Raw genomic sequence first — 15,377 nt, forward strand, 5'->3', positions numbered from 1 at the left:
TCAGGCTATCGGCTGGAATTTTATTTTCACTCGTGTTTTATTTTTGCTATTAAGGAGCTTTCTGGTCCGCGTAACTCGGTTTTAAAACCAATAAGAGTGCAATCTATTTCTTTGACAATTAAGTGTGAGCAACCTTTTTTCGACGGATTTCAGACAGTTATTTGACAGTCGTTCAGGTTGGTAACTGGGATTTTATTTGCACTCGTGTTTTATTTTTGCCTCTAACAGCTTTTTGGTCCGCGCAACTCGGTTTTAATCCAATAAGAGAGCAATCTATTTCTTTGAGAATTCAGGCCGTGAGAAACCTTTGTTCGACGGATTTCAGGCAGTTTTGAAGGCTGGGATTTTGTTTTCCACGCGTAAAATTTTTGCCTTTTTGCAGCTTTTTGGTCCGTGTAACTCAGGTTAAAACTAATAAGAGTGCAATCTATTACTTCGCTATTAGAACAGACGGGGGAGCGACTGAAACAACCCATTGTGGGGGTAAGTCCAAAACGCACAGAAATAAAAGCGTTTTAATATATGTGTAATATATTTATATTTAACAACTGGCCCTCATCTGTCGTGGTTTTTCACCTTTGTTCCACCTTTATTGTACATATAATATAAATAATAATGCGTATATTTACAGTTTTAAAGCGTTTAATTAATAAATACTTATCAAAAGTCACGCATAAACACATCGCGCAAACTGGAGCAACATTTTCATGCATTGACGCTAGTCAGATTCTTTATTTCAATTGTCTTTGTAGCCTCAAAATGCAAAAAGCTATCAAAACTACATTTCGATTACTTTCGACTAACTGGGGAAAAAGTGAGAAGTAATGCATATGCATCGTTATCAGAGTTGTCAGACCAGTGTTTTAGTTACTTCCCTAACAAAATATCCAGCTGTAAGTTTTGCGCGAAACTTCAGAATTACTGTCTGATTAAGTAGCCCAAGATATTTGGGAAGTCATAGCCAATTCGTCGGAACCAAAACTGAGGTACTGTAAACATTTCTCTTTGTTGCTTTTTAATTTTGGTTCCGCCGAATTCGCTTAAACTTTCCAAATATCGAAAGCAACTAAATTTAACACTATTTTTGAAATTGCACGCAAATCTGCCAGCTCGATTTGTTTTTATTAAAGTCTGAAGTAAAAGAAGGGATTCCACTGTGGCTGAGATATTATTAAAAAATATTATCTCTAATGAATATCAAAATATGCTAAACTATTGGCAAATGATATCTATTTCAGACTCATAACAATCTTCGACACTTGCACTAATGACTGTAGAATAAGACTCCTAACACTTCCACTTTCTTGGGGTCGATAATTGCTGTGGAAAAAACAAAAAATAACACAAGTCATGAATCGACATTACGTCTATCTCAATTCTCATAGCATAGATTACTAACATTTCAAAACAGGAACTTTTTATCTACGGCCATTGCGATCAAAGATGTTTACAAATAGTTTGACAAATGCTATTTACTTTCATATAAATAAATCTATATTTGAAATAGCAGTGAACCTGACAAAAAACTTAAGACTCGAAACATCGCAGTCCACAATCAAAGCAATGTTATGTTAATGAAAATGATTATACAACTATTGATTTAACCCCTAAAGTGATTTAGCCTTTAAGGAGAATCAAAACATCCCAGTCCACCTAACCCTGGTAAAATGGGAAATTCCCCTTCTTTACTGTGACCATTATCAAGAACGCTGGTAAAATGAGAATTATAACTTTGGCGAGCATTGTGGCGTATTATACGGGCTCTAATGAACGTTTTGGCGGGCTCTAATATATTTAAGCCCGCTGCTCTAAGCCAATGAGAGGGCGAGGAAATTGCAGCGAGCCAATCAGAAGGAAGCAGGAATTCCCGCGATTCATTCAAACCGCTCGTCGCATGCACGAAGCGAAGTGTTGAATGTGATTTTCACAGTATCAGCTCCTCGGATCTTGGAGTCATTTTACGCTTCTTTACGTTTCTATGCTGAAGTCAAAACAAAAGACAAGAAGGACCTCTCGCCGAGTGCATTTTGCTTCTAGTGAAACCATTGAGACGGAAAACAGTAATGATTGCAAACAAGGCAGTTTATCTAGGGCAGGCGGGGAAGTGAATGTAAGTTTTTCATCCTCGACCGAATTATACTTCTGCACAGGCTGTCATGCCAAATTGTCACTTTTCCAATTGCACAATAAATTTTAATTCCTACAAGTGGCAACCCATTAAACTTTCTATATTTTGAAACAGTTGTTTCGTTTACAAAAATAACCTTAAACACGTGTATATTTAGCAACGTTTGTAAAGTGAATTGAAGCTGTATTTATTAATTATGGTATAACATCTTTCAATGAATAAATATCACGCGAGTCATCCTCGTTTTCCGTATATATTTTTGTTTTTGCGCTTAATGCTCGCCAAAGTTATAATAATAGTAATGTTGCTCGCTGCGCTCGGGCTAAAATGAGCTCGAGTCGGGCCCAAAACATATTTACGCCCGCGAACATCAACTATATTGTTATAATACCCCTTCCTTATTGGCACCATCACCAAGATTATACGGCTATGGATTGTCAAATAGTAACGGTTTAGCTCAAAAAAAGTGTATCAACACACCCTAGTCCACCTAACGCTGGTAAAATTAGAACTTTCCCTCCCTCACTGTGACCATCCTCAAGATTATACAGCTATGGATTGTCAAATAGTAACGGTTTAGCTCAAAAAAAGTGTATCAACACACCCTAGTCCACCTAACGCTGGTAAAATTAGAACTTTCCCTCCCTCACTGTGACCATCCTCAAGATTATACAGCTATAGCATGTCAAATAGTAATCATTTAGCCCCCAAAGAGCATTACGCACACTGGTCCACCTAACGCTGGTAGAATGGGGACTTTCCCTCCCTCGTTGTGGCTATCATCAAGATTATACAGCTATGGATTGACAAATACTAATGATTCAGCCATTAAAGTGTATCAACGCACCCTGGTCCACCTAACACTTGTAAAATAAGAACTTTCCCTCCCTCACTGTGACCATCCTCAAGATTATAAAGCTAATGTATATCAAAATAGTAATAGTTTAGCCCATAAAGTGTATCAACGTACCCTGGCCCACCTAACGCTGGTAAAATAAAAACTTTCCCTCCCTTACTGTGACAATCATCAAGATTATATAGCTATTGCTTGTCAAATAGTAGTGTTTTAGCCCCTAAAGTGTATAAATGCACCCTGGTCCACCTAACGCTGGTGAAATAAGAACTTCCCTCCCTCACTGTGACCATCATCAAGATTATACAGCTAAGGTATGGGAACTTTCCCTCCCTCACTGTGACCATCCTAAGATTATACAGCTAAGGTATGTCAAAATAGTAATGGTTTATCCCCTAAAGTGTATCAACGCACCCTAGTCCACCTAACGCTGGTAAAATAAGAACTTCCCTCCCTCACTGTGACCATCATCAATTTTATACAGCTAAGGTATGGGAACTTTCCCTCCATCACTGTGATTATCATCAAAATTATACAGCTAATATGGCTTGTCAAATAGTAATGGTTTAGCCCATAAAGTGTATCAACGCACCCTGGCCCACCTAACGCTGGTAAAATAAAAACTTTCCCTCCCTTACTGTGACAATCATCAAGATTATATAGCTATTGCTTGTCAAATAGTAATGCTTTAGCCCCTAAAGTGTATAAACGCACCCTGGTCCACGTAACGCTGGTAAAATAAGAACTTTCCCTCTCTCACTGTGACTATCATCACGCTTATACAGCTACATATGGATTGCCAAATAGTAATGATTTAGCCCATAAAGTGTATCAACGCACCCTGGTCCACCTAACGCTGGTAAAATGAGAACTTTCCCTCCCTCACTGTAACCATCTCCAAGATTATACAGCTATGGTATGTCAAAATAGTAATGATTTAGGCACTGACGTGCTTGTACACATAGTGTACAATCTAACGCTGGTAAAATGGGAACTTTTCCTCCCTCACTGTGGCAATCATCATGATTATACAGCTATGGCTTGTCAAATAGTAATGATTCAGCCATTAAAGTGTATCAATGCACCCTGGTCCACCCAACACTTGTAAAATAAGAACTTTCCCTCCCTCATTAGACCATCCCCAAGATTATACAGCTATGGCTTGTCAAATAGTAATGGTTTAGCCCATAAAGTGTATCAACGCACCCTGGCCCACCTAACGCTGGTAAAATAAGAACTTTTCCTCCCTCACTGTGACCATCATTAAGATTATACAGCTATTGCTTGTCAAATAGTAGTGTGATTTAGCCCCTAAAGTGTATAAATGCACCCTGGTCCACTTAACACTGGTGAAATAAGAACTTTCCCTCTCTCACTGTAACTATCATCAAGCTTATACAGCTACATATGGATTGCCAAATAGTAATGATTTAGCCCAAAAAGTGTATCAACGCACCCTGGTCCACCTAACGCTGGTAAAATGAGAACTTTCCCTCCCTCACTGTGACCATCCTTAAGATTATACAGCTAAAGTATGTCAAAATAGTAATGGTTTAGCCCATAAAGTGTATCAACGCACCCTGGCCCACCTAACGCTGGTAAAATAAGAACTTTTCCTCCCTCACTGTGACCATCATTAAGATTATACAGCTATTGCTTGTCAATTAGTAGTGTTTTAGCCCCTAAAGTGTATAAATGCACCCTGGTCCACGTAACGCTGGTAAAATAAGAACTGTCCCTCTCTCACTGTGACTATCATCAAGCTTATACAGCTACATATGGATCGCCAAATAGTAATGATTTAGCCCATAAAGTGTATCAACGCACCCTGGTCCACCTAACACTGGTAAAATGAGAACTTTCCCTCCCTCACTGTGACCATCCTCAAGATTATAAAGCTAATGTATATCAAAATAGTAATGATTTCACCCCTAAAGTTTATCAACGCACCCTGGTCCACCTAACGCTGGTAAAATAAGAACTTGTCTCCCTCACTGTGACCATCTTCAAGATTATACAGCTATAGTATGTCAAAATAGTAATGATTTAGGCACTGACATGCTTGTACACATAGTGTACAATCTAATGCTGGTAAAATGGGAACTTTTCCTCCCTCACTGTGGCAATCATCATGATTATACAGCTATGGCTTGTCAAATAGTAATGATTCAGCCATTAAAGTGTATCAATGCACCCTGGTCCACCCAACACTTGTAAAATAAGAACTTTCCCTCCCTCACTAGACCATCCCCAAGATTATACAGCTATGGCTTGTCAAATAGTAATGGTTTAGCCCATAAAGTGTATCAACGCACCCTGGCCCACCTAACGCTGGTAAAATAAGAACTTTTCCTCCCTCACTGTGACCATCATTAAGATTATACAGCTATTGCTTGTCAAATAGTAGTGTTTTAGCCCCTAAAGTGTATAAATGCATCCTGGTCCACCTAACGCTGGTGAAATAAGAACTTTCCCTCTTTCACTGTGACTATCATCAAGCTTATACAGCTACATATGGATTGCCAAATAGTAATGATTTAGCCCATAAAGTGTATCAACGCACCCTGGTCCACCTAACGCTGGTAAAATGAGAACTTTCCCTCCCTCACTGTGACCATCCTTAAGATTATACAGCTAAAGTATGTCAAAATAGTAATGGTTTAGCCCCTAAAGTGTATCAACGCACCCTGGTCCACCTAACGCTGGTAAAATGAGAACTTTCCCTCCCTCACTGTGACCATCCTTAAGATTATACAGCTAAAGTATGTCAAAATAGTAATGGTTTAGCCCCTAAAGTGTATCAACGCACCCTGGTCCACCTAACACTGGTAAAATGAGAACTTTCCCTCCCTCACTGTGACCATCCTCAAGATTATAAAGCTAATGTATATCAAAATAGTAATGATTTCACCCCTAAAGTTTATCAACGCACCCTGGTCCACCTAACGCTGGTAAAATAAGAACTTGTCTCCCTCACTGTGACCATCTTCAAGATTATACAGCTATGGTATGTCAAAATAGTAATGATTTAGCACTGACATGCTTGTACACATAGTGTACAATCTAATGCTGGTAAAATGGGAACTTTTCCTCCCTCACTGTGGCAATCATCATGATTATACAGCTATGGCTTGTCAAATAGTAATGATTCAGCCATTATAGTGTATCAATGCACCCTGGTCCACCTAACACTTGTAAAATAAGAACTTTCCCTCCCTCACTAGACCATCCCCAAGATTATACAGCTAATATGGCTTGTCAAATAGTAATGGTTTAGCCCATAAAGTGTATCAACGCACCCTGGCCCACCTAACGCTGGTAAAATAAGAACTTTCCCTCCCTCACTAGACCATCCCCAAGATTATACAGCTAAGGTATGTCAAAATAGTAATGGTTTAGCCCCTAAAGTGTATCAACGCACCCTGGTCCACCTAACGCTGGCAAAATAAGAACTTTCCCTCCCTCACTAGACCATCCTTAAGATTATACAGCTAAGGTATGTCAAAATAGTAATGGTTTAGCCCCTAAAGTGTATCAACGCACCCTGGTCCACCTAACGCTGGTAAAATAAGAACTTCCCTCCCTCACTGTGACCATCATCAAGATTATACAACTAAGGTATGGGACCTTTCCCTCCATCACTGTGATTATCATCAAGATTATACAGCTAATATGGCTTGTCAAATAGTAATGGTTTAGCCCATAAAGTGTATCAACGCACCCTGGCCCACCTAACGCTGGTAAAATAAAAACTTTCCCTCCCTTACTGTGACAATCATCAAGATTATATAGCTATTGCTTGCCAAATAGTAATGATTTAGCCCATAAAGTGTATCAACGCACCCTGGTCCACCTAACGCTGGTAAAATGAGAACTTTCCCTCCCTCACTGTAACCATCTTCAAGATTATACAGCTATGGTATGTCAAAATAGTAATGATTTAGGCACTGACATGCTTGTACACATAGTGTACAATCTAATGCTGGTAAAATGGGAACTTTTCCTCCCTCACTGTGGCAATCATCATGATTATACAGCTATGGCTTGTCAAATAGTAATGATTCAGCCATTAAAGTGTATCAATGCACCCTGGTCCACCCAACACTTGTAAAATAAGAACTTTCCCTCCCTCACTAGACCATCCCCAAGATTATACAGCTATGGCTTGTCAAATAGTAATGGTTTAGCCCATAAAGTGTATCAACGCACCCTGGCCCACCTAACGCTGGTAAAATAAGAACTTTTCCTCCCTCACTGTGACCATCATTAAGATTATACAGCTATTGCTTGTCAAATAGTAGTGTTTTAGCCCCTAAAGTGTATAAATGCACCCTGGTCCACCTAACGCTGGTGAAATAAGAACTTTCCCTCTTTCACTGTGACTATCATCAAGCTTATACAGCTACATATGGATTGCCAAATAGTAATGATTTAGCCCATAAAGTGTATCAACGCACCCTGGTCCACCTAACGCTGGTAAAATGAGAACTTTCCCTCCCTCACTGTGACCATCCTTAAGATTATACAGCTAAAGTATGTCAAAATAGTAATGGTTTAGCCCCTAAAGTGTATCAACGCACCCTGGTCCACCTAACGCTGGTAAAATGAGAACTTTCCCTCCCTCACTGTGACCATCCTTAAGATTATACAGCTAAAGTATGTCAAAATAGTAATGGTTTAGCCCCTAAAGTGTATCAACGCACCCTGGTCCACCTAACACTGGTAAAATGAGAACTTTCCCTCCCTCACTGTGACCATCCTCAAGATTATAAAGCTAATGTATATCAAAATAGTAATGATTTCACCCCTAAAGTTTATCAACGCACCCTGGTCCACCTAACGCTGGTAAAATAAGAACTTGTCTCCCTCACTGTGACCATCTTCAAGATTATACAGCTATGGTATGTCAAAATAGTAATGATTTAGGCACTGACATGCTTGTACACATAGTGTACAATCTAATGCTGGTAAAATGGGAACTTTTCCTCCCTCACTGTGGCAATCATCATGATTATACAGCTATGGCTTGTCAAATAGTAATGATTCAGCCATTATAGTGTATCAACGAACCCTGGTCCACCTAACGCTGGTAAAATAAGAACTTTCCCTCCCTCTCTAGACCATCCTTAAGATTATACAGCTAAGGTATGTCAAAATAGTAATGGTTTAGCCCCTAAAGTGTATCAACGCACCCTGGTCCACCTAACGCTGGTAAAATAAGAACTTACCTCCCTCACTGTGACCATCTTCAAGATTATACAGCGATATATGGATTGCCAAATAGTAATGATTTAGCCCATAAAGTGTATCAACGCACCCTGGTCCACCTAACGCTGGTAAAATAAGAACTTCCCTCCCTCACTGTGACCATCATCAAGATTATACAGCTAAGGTATGGGAACTTTCCCTCCATCACTGTGATTATCATCAAGATTATACAGCTAATATGGCTTGTCAAATAGTAATGGTTTAGCCCATAAAGTGTATCAACGCACCCTGGCCCACCTAACGCTGGTAAAATAAAAACTTTCCCTCCCTTACTGTGACAATCATCAAGATTATATAGCTATTGCTTGCCAAATAGTAATGATTTAGCCCATAAAGTGTATCAACGCACCCTGGTCCACCTAACGCTGGTAAAATGAGAACTTTCCCTCCCTCACTGTAACCATCTTCAAGATTATACAGCTATGGTATGTCAAAATAGTAATGATTTAGGCACTGACGTGCTTGTACACATAGTGTACAATCTAATGCTGGTAAAATGGGAACTTTTCCTCCCTCACTGTGGCAATCATCATGATTATACAGCTATGGATTGCCAAATAGTAATGATTCAGCCCATAAAGTGTATCAACGCACCCTGGCCCACCTAACACTGGTAAAATGAGAACTTTCCCTCCCTCACTGTGACCATCATTAAGATTATACAGCTATTGCTTGTCAAATAGTAGTGTTTTAGCCCCTAAAGTGTATAAATGCACCCTGGTCCACGTAACGCTGGTAAAATAAGAACTTTCCCTCTCTCACTGTGACTATCATCAAGCTTATACAGCTACATATGGATCGCCAAATAGTAATGATTTAGCCCATAAAGTGTATCAACGCACCCTGGTCCACCTAACACTGGTAAAATGAGAACTTTCCCTCCCTCACTGTGACCATCTTCAAGATTATACAGCTATGGTATGTCAAAATAGTAATGATTTAGGCACTGACGTGCTTGTACACATAGTGTACAATCTAATGCTGGTAAAATGAGAACTTTTCCTCCCTCACTGTGGCAATCATCATGATTATACAGCTATGGCTTGTCAAATAGTAATGATTCAGCCATTAAAGTGTATCAATGCACCCTGGTCCACCCAACACTTGTAAAATAAGAACTTTCCCTCCCTCACTAGACCATCCCCAAGATTACACAGCTATGGCTTGTCAAATAGTAATGGTTTAGCCCATAAAGTGTATCAAAGCACCCTGGCCCACCTAACGCTGGTAAAATAAGAACTTTTCCTCCCTCACTGTGACCATCATTAAGATTATACAGCTATTGCTTGTCAAATAGTAGTGTTTTAGCCCCTAAAGTGTATAAATGCACCCTGGTCCACCTAACGCTGGTGAAATAAGAACTTTCCCTCTCTCACTGTGACTATCATCAAGCTTATACAGCTACATATGGATTGCCAAATAGTAATGATTTAGCCCATAAAGTGTATAAACGCACCCTGGTCCACCTAACGCTGGTAAAATGAGAACTTTCCCTCCCTCACTGTGACCATCCTTAAGATTATACAGCTAAAGTATGTCAAAATAGTAATGGTTTAGCCACTAAAGTGTATCAACGCACCCTGGTCCACCTAACGCTGGTAAAATAAGAACTTTCCCTCCCTCACTGTGACCATCATTGAGATTATACAGCTATTGCTTGTCAAATAGTAGTGTTTTAGCCCCTAAAGTGTATAAATGCACCCTGGTCCACGTAACGCTGGTAAAATAAGAACTTTCCCTCTCTCACTGTGACTATCATCAAGCTTATACAGCTACATATGGATCGCCAAATAGTAATGATTTAGCCCATAAAGTGTATCAACGCACCCTGGTCCACCTAACACTGGTAAAATGAGAACTTTCCCTCCCTCACTGTGACCATCCTCAAGATTATAAAGCTAATGTATATCAAAATAGTAATGATTTCACCCCTAAAGTTTATCAACGCACCCTGGTCCACCTAACGCTGGTAAAATAAGAACTTGTCTCCCTCACTGAGACCATCTTCAAGATTATACAGCTAAAGTATGTCAAAATAGTAATGATTTAGGCACTGACATGCTTGTACACATAGTGTACAATCTAATGCTGGTAAAATGGGAACTTTTCCTCCCTCACTGTGGCAATCATCATGATTATACAGCTATGGCTTGTCAAATAGTAATGATTCAGCCATTAAAGTGTATCAATGCACCCTGGTCCACCCAACACTTGTAAAATAAGAACTTTCCCTCCCTCACTAGACCATCCCCAAGATTATACAGCTATGGCTTGTCAAATAGTAATGGTTTAGCCCATAAAGTGTATCAACGCACCCTGGCCCACCTAACGCTGGTAAAATAAGAACTTTTCCTCCCTCACTGTGACCATCATTAAGATTGTACAGCTATTGCTTATCAAATAGTAGTGTTTTAGCCCCTAAAGTGTATAAATGCACCCTGGTCCACCTAACGCTGGTGAAATAAGAACTTTCCCTCTCTCACTGTGACTATCATCAAGCTTATACAGCTACATATGGATTGCCAAATAGTAATGATTTAGCCCATAAAGTGTATCAACGCACCCTGGTCCACCTAACGCTGGTAAAATGAGAACTTTCCCTCCCTCACTGTGACCATCCTTAAGATTATACAGCTAAAGTATGTCAAAATAGTAATGGTTTAGCCCCTAAAGTGTATCAACGCACCCTGGTCCACCTAACGCTGGTAAAATAAGAACTTTCCCTCCCTCACTGTTACCATCTTCAAGATTATACAGCTATGGTATGTCAAAATAGTAATGATTTAGGCACTGACGTGCTTGTACACATAGTGTACAATCTAATGCTGGTAAAATGGGAACTTTTCCTCCCTCACTGTGGCAATCATCATGATTATACAGCTAATATGGCTTGTCAAATAGTAATGGTTTAGCCCATAAAGTGTATCAACGCACCCTGGCCCACCTAACGCTGGTAAAATAAGAACTTTTCCTCCCTCACTGTGACCATCATTAAGATTATACAGCTATTGCTTGTCAAATAGTAGTGTTTTAGCCCCTAAAGTGTATAAATGCACCCTGGTCCACGTAACGCTGGTAAAATAAGAACTTTCCCTCTCTCACTGTGACTATCATCAAGCTTATACAGCTACATATGGATCGCCAAATAGTAATGATTTAGCCCATAAAGTGTATCAACGCACCCTGGTCCACCTAACACTGGTAAAATGAGAACTTTTCCTCCCTCACTGTGAGCATCCTCAAGATTATAAAGCTAATGTATATCAAAATAGTAATGATTTCACCCCTAAAGTTTATCAACGCACCCTGGTCCACCTAATGCTGGTAAAATAAGAACTTGTCTCCCTCACTGTGACCATCTTCAAGATTATACAGCTATAGTATGTCAAAATAGTAATGATTTAGGCACTGACATGCTTGTACACATAGTGTACAATCTAATGCTGGTAAAATGAGAACTTTCCCTCCCTCACTGTAACCATCTTCAAGATTATACAGCTTGGTATGTCAAAATAGTAATGATTTAGGCACTGACATGCTTGTACACATAGTGTACAATCTAATGCTGGTAAAATGGGAACTTTTCCTCCCTCACTGTGGCAATCATCATGATTATACAGCTATGGCTTGTCAAATAGTAATGATTCAGCCATTAAAGTGTATCAATGCACCCTGGTCCACCCAACACTTGTAAAATAAGAACTTTCCCTCCCTCACTAGACCATCCCCAAGATTATACAGCTATGGCTTGTCAAATAGTAATGGTTTAGCCCATAAAGTGTATCAACGCACCCTGGCCCACCTAACGCTGGTAAAATAAGAACTTTTCCTCCCTCACTGTGACCATCATTAAGATTGTACAGCTATTGCTTATCAAATAGTAGTGTTTTAGCCCCTAAAGTGTATAAATGCACCCTGGTCCACCTAACGCTGGTGAAATAAGAACTTTCCCTCTCTCACTGTGACTATCATCAAGCTTATACAGCTACATATGGATTGCCAAATAGTAATGATTTAGCCCATAAAGTGTATCAACGCACCCTGGTCCACCTAACGCTGGTAAAATGAGAACTTTCCCTCCCTCACTGTGACCATCCTTAAGATTATACAGCTAAAGTATGTCAAAATAGTAATGGTTTAGCCCCTAAAGTGTATCAACGCACCCTGGTCCACCTAACGCTGGTAAAATAAGAACTTTCCCTCCCTCACTGTTACCATCTTCAAGATTATACAGCTATGGTATGTCAAAATAGTAATGATTTAGGCACTGACGTGCTTGTACACATAGTGTACAATCTAATGCTGGTAAAATGGGAACTTTTCCTCCCTCACTGTGGCAATCATCATGATTATACAGCTAATATGGCTTGTCAAATAGTAATGGTTTAGCCCATTAAGTGTATCAACGCACCCTGGCCCACCTAACGCTGGTAAAATAAGAACTTTTCCTCCCTCACTGTGACCATCATTAAGATTATACAGCTATTGCTTGTCAAATAGTAGTGTTTTAGCCCCTAAAGTGTATAAATGCACCCTGGTCCACGTAACGCTGGTAAAATAAGAACTTTCCCTCTCTCACTGTGACTATCATCAAGCTTATACAGCTACATATGGATCGCCAAATAGTAATGATTTAGCCCATAAAGTGTATCAACGCACCCTGGTCCACCTAACACTGGTAAAATGAGAACTTTCCCTCCCTCACTGTGAGCATCCTCAAGATTATAAAGCTAATGTATATCAAAATAGTAATGATTTCACCCCTAAAGTTTATCAACGCACCCTGGTCCACCTAATGCTGGTAAAATAAGAACTTGTCTCCCTCACTGTGACCATCTTCAAGATTATACAGCTATGGTATGTCAAAATAGTAATGATTTAGGCACTGACATGCTGGTACACATAGTGTACAAATGCTGGTAAAATGGGAACTTTTCCTCCCTCACTGTGGCAATCATCATGATTATACAGCTATGGCTTGTCAAATAGTAATGATTCAGCCATTATAGTGTATCAACGAACCCTGGTCCACCCAACACTTGTAAAATAAGAACTTTCCCTCCCTCACTAGACCATCCCCAAGATTATACAGCTAATATGGCTTGTCAAATAGTAATGGTTTAGCCCATAAAGTGTATCAACGCACCCTGGCCCACCTAACGCTGGTAAAATAAGAACTTTTCCTCCCTAACTGTGACCATCATTAAGATTATACAGCTATTGCTTGTCAAATAGTAGTGTTTTAGCCCCTAAAGTGTATAAATGCACCCTGGCCCAAGTAACGCTGGTAAAATAAGAACTTTCCCTCTCTCACTGTGACTATCATCAAGCTTATACAGCTACATATGGATTGCCAAATAGTAATGATTTAGCCCATAAAGTGTATCAACGCACCCTGGTCCACCTAACGCTGGTAAAATAAGAACTTTCCCTCCCTCACTGTGACCATCCTTAAGATTATACAGCTAAAGTATGTCAAAATAGTAATGGTTTAGCCCATAAAGTGTATCAACGCACGCTGGTCCACCTAACGCTGGTAAAATAAGAACTTTCCCTCCCTCACTGTGACCATCCTCAAGATTATACAGCTATAGCATGTCAAATAGTAATCATTTAGCCCCCAAAGAGCATAACGCACACATAACGCACACTGGTCCACCTAACTTTGGTAAAATAAGAACTTTCCCTCCCTAACTGTGGTCATCACCAAGGTTTGACAGCTAAGGTATGTCAAAAAAGTAATGATTTAGCCCCTAAAGTGCATCAACACACCCTGGCCACCGAACGCTGGTAAAATGGGAAATTCCTTTCCCTCACTGTGATCATCATTGAGATTATACAGCTATGGCTTGTCAAATAGTAATGGTTTACCCTCAAAGTGCATCGACACATCCTGGTCCACGTCATGCTAATAAAATGGGAAATTACCCTACCTTACTTTGAACATTTTCAAAATTATACAGTTGTGGCACGTCAAAACAGTAATGATTTAGCCCACCCAATGCTGGTAAAATGGGAAATTCCCCTCACTTACTGTGAACAATATCAAGATTATACATTTATGGCATGTCAGAATAGTAATGAATTAGCCCTCAAAGTCTTTCAACACACTTTGGTCCAGCAAATGCTGGTAAAATGGGAAATTCCCCTCACTGTGACAATTATCAAGATTATACAGCTATGGCATGTCAAAATAGAATGATTTAGCCCACCCAGCCCACTCAAAGTTTATAAAACCGCCTTTAAATTGAGCTTACGAAGATGTATGCCGCTTGTAGACCTTTTGTCGCGAGCGCGAGGAAAGTCACACATATACAATCATCTGTGATGTTTTAAAAACGTACCCCCCCATAAAAATAATAACAACATTTTTTTGCAAGGGAGATATATGTTCTCAAGAAATCTAGTTGAGCGAAGGATGGGTGATAGTTACTCGGGACAGAGATGGATTGACAAAATAAAAGGTCATACGTTTCAAAAGCTGGATACTAAACTTAACGATAGTAAAATTCGCGCATAATCGTAAAATATCTATAGAGAAAATGTCCTCATTTCTTACCTCCTTCTGCCAAAACAGCATTCATCCATTCAAATGTAGATGCGGCTGGAAAAATGAAACGAAATAAGTTTTCTCGATCGTAAAAAGATCCACGATCTTATTAACTCTGAGTTTGTCAAAATCTACGGGCACAAGAGGTTGCGCATGGACATTTTTGTGGATGAACATTCAATAAATCAACAGATATTGAAAGGGAACCCACTTCTCAAATACCTAGTTGTGTTAAAAGTCTTTCCCAAGGAAAAATTGCGTCCTTTGCATCCACATTTCACTATAGCCTCCGAGACAAATTATACCTCGCAATCGCCCTCGTTTCCAGCAGAAATTCTAACCGCCCCTTCGTTGCTAGACAACCGCAAATGGCCAGCGTAAATACCGTGGGCACAGTATTTAAAGGTGTATCGTTAGGACCGTACCGTTACCGTAAAATAAAAAAAAAATAAAAAAAACCCCTTCACTACAACATTTTGTCTAAGAAAGACGAAGTGCCGTAACATTCATAAAGTATAATCACCTCTCCTGTGTTATACGTTATTGGATATGTACACGGAAACGCTTCACACAAATCG

At 39.7% G+C, this 15,377-nt stretch overlaps 1 long non-coding RNA gene across 1 annotated transcript; it reads right to left on the minus strand.

Annotated features, from left to right (window-relative positions):
• Window positions 1-560: 560 nt before the first annotated feature.
• On the minus strand, window positions 561-15,156 carry LOC116612825. The gene is made up of 3 exons (XR_007312239.1): window positions 15,022-15,156; window positions 14,809-14,853; window positions 561-1,320 (listed from the first exon to the last, which is right to left on the minus strand). It is a non-coding gene; the product is annotated as an uncharacterized LOC116612825 (long non-coding RNA).
• Window positions 15,157-15,377: the final 221 nt, after the last annotated feature.

Source organism: Nematostella vectensis, chromosome 7, assembly GCF_932526225.1.
Source record: "Nematostella vectensis chromosome 7, jaNemVect1.1, whole genome shotgun sequence".
In the NCBI taxonomy this organism is placed as follows: domain Eukaryota; kingdom Metazoa; phylum Cnidaria; class Anthozoa; order Actiniaria; family Edwardsiidae; genus Nematostella; species Nematostella vectensis.